Genomic DNA, 2,824 nt, shown 5'->3' with positions numbered 1-2,824 from the left:
TGACTGTACAATGATGTTACAAGCTACAGAGATGGGGACTGCCTTGGTTCAGTCTTAGGCTGTTAAACGTACTGATACATTTGGGAGTTTTCTCACATTCAGCCAGTCGAATGCTGGTCCTTGGTTTGGCCTTTTCTATGCAACCCGAAACCGTAGCTTTCAAAACACATTTTGTTCAACTTTTGGTACGACTGTCAACATTAAAAACGAAGGGATATAATGAATCCATTAACGGGACCAGATGTGAAGTTTTGCTAGCGAACAAAGATATGTAAATGTCCTCAAAGTTCAATGAATATTCTTTAATGTTCAAAAATGTTCAAATGTGTGTGAAATCTTATGGGACTTAAGTGCTAAGGTCATCAGTCCCTAAGCTTACACACTACTTAACCTAAATTATCCTAAGGACAAACACACACACCCATGCCCGAGGGAGGACTCGAACCTCCGCCGGGACCATCCGCACAGTATTCTTTACTGTTTTATTCATTGTTTCTCCTCTTTGTCAAACATTAATAAATCGGCATATTTGGCGGTTATTTTTATTGATGCCCGACAGGGTTGTCTCAGTCATTCTGAATTTTTAAATTTCGCATGTTTAATTTCACTGTCAGCTCAACATTATTGGAATACAATAAGTTTTTTGAATATATATGTATTTCATAACTTATTGATTATACTTGATATAACCATAATTATGATATTATATCAGATTGTTGAATAAAAGAGGTAGCATATACTATTGGATTATGCGTACCGTTTAGGTATCTGTCTTAAAAGTACACTATGTGATCAAAAGTATACGGACACCCCCAACAATATAAGTTTTTCATATTAAATGCATTGTGCTGCCACCTACTGCTAGGTATTCCGTATCAGCGTCCTCAGTAGTCATTAGACATCGTGAGAGAGCAGAATGGGGCTCTCCGCGGAACTCACGGACTTCGAACGTGGTCAGGTGTTGGGTGTTACTAGTGCCATACATCTGTACGCGAGATTTCCACACTCCTAAACATCCCTAGGTCCACTGTTTCCGATGTGATAGTGAAGTGGAAACGTGAAGGGACACGTACAGCACAAAAGCGTACAGTATGACCTCGTCTGTTGACTGACAGAGACCGTCGACAGTTGAGGAGGGTCGCGATGTGTTATAGGCAGACATCTAGCCAGACCATCACACAGGAATTCCAAACTGCATCAGGATCCACTACAGGTACTATGACAGTTAGGCGGGAGGTGAGAAAACTTGGATTTCATGGTCGAGTGGCTGCTCATAATCCACACATCACGCCAGTAAATGCCAAACGACGCCTCGCTTGGAGTAAGGAGAATAAACATTGGACGACTGAACATTGGAAAATCGTTGTGTGGAGTGACGAATCACGGTATACAATGTGGCGATCCGATGGCAGGGTGTGGGTATGGCGAATGCCCGGTGAACGTCATCTGCCAGCGTGTGTAGTGCCAACAGTAAAATTCGGAGGCGGTGGGGCCATGGGGGGGGGGGGGGGCGAGGAGGGGGGGGGACGCTCGCACCCCTTGTTGTTTCGCATGGCACTATCAGAGCACAGGCCTACGTTGATGTTTTAAGCACTCTCTTGGTTCCCACTGTTGAAGAGCAATTCGGGGATGGCGATTGCATCTTTCAACACGATCGAGCACCTGTCTATAATGCACGGCCTGTGGTGGAGTAGTTACACGACAATAACATCCCTGTAATGGACTGGCCTGCACAGAGTCCTGACCTGAATCCTATAAAACACCTCTGTGATGTTTTGGAACGCCGACTTCGTGCCAGGCCTCACCGACCGACACCGATACCTCTCCTCGGTGCAGCACTCCGTGAAGAATTGGCTGCCCTTCCCCAAGAAACCTTCCAGCACCTAATTGAGCGTATGCCTGCGAGAGTGAAACCTGTGATCAAGGCTAAGGGTGGGCCAACACCATATGAATTCCAGCATTACCGATGGAGGGCACCACGAACTTGTAAATCATTTTCAGCCAGGTCTTCGGATGCTTTTGGTCATATAGTGTATTAAGTGGATAATTATCAACTGTTTGCGATCCGAGAGGTTTTGTTTACTTCCCGCCAAAATCAGTGCTTTGGGTATGACACTTTTTCAAACTTATCTAATCTGTTATACCAAAAATGGCAGTTTTATAATTTTTCTCCCGTTTGGATAAATTTCTCTGTACGCCCATGCTCAGATATTCACCGATAATATATCTTGAGTAAGTTCTTGCGTGGTAACATCACTGACTCACCTGCAATCAACAATTAGAAGTTCAAGTATTAGTAAAAATATTTCCAGTTCAAAAGGAAAGAGCTTTTCATACTTTGGTTGGGACTGGAGAGATGCTGACGCGTTCTAACAAACTGTTGTGTAACTAGCTAACCATGCCTGCTTCGCATGGGTAGCACTAACGAAAATTTCTACAGCAATAATCTACAGCTGGACGACTTTACCTGACGTAGCAGTAATAAATTGTATACATGAACTTTTATCGGGAACCAGTCTTTCTATTAGTGAAATACGTATCAAAATCCCTACTGTATTTTCTGATATTGGTCTTCACATACAGACGGAAAAAATGGCACTGGATTTAAGTTCATCATAGTGTAGCCACATTGCACGAAATATTTATAAATTATGGGCACAAACCTGCCTCATGAAACAGTATATGTCGTATTAGCGAAAACGTTATCAAAAACCCTACCGTAGGTCCTGAGATTAGCATTGTACATACAGGCGGAAGTAAACTCTAATTAATAATATGTATAGAAGATTATGTACGAATATATAGATTCTGGTCAAGCCCTATT

The sequence above is a fragment of the Schistocerca nitens genome, chromosome 2 (assembly GCF_023898315.1).
Source record: "Schistocerca nitens isolate TAMUIC-IGC-003100 chromosome 2, iqSchNite1.1, whole genome shotgun sequence".
Taxonomy (NCBI): domain Eukaryota; kingdom Metazoa; phylum Arthropoda; class Insecta; order Orthoptera; family Acrididae; genus Schistocerca; species Schistocerca nitens.
The sequence above is the reverse complement of the archived record's forward strand: the minus strand, read 5'-3'. Positions refer to the sequence as shown.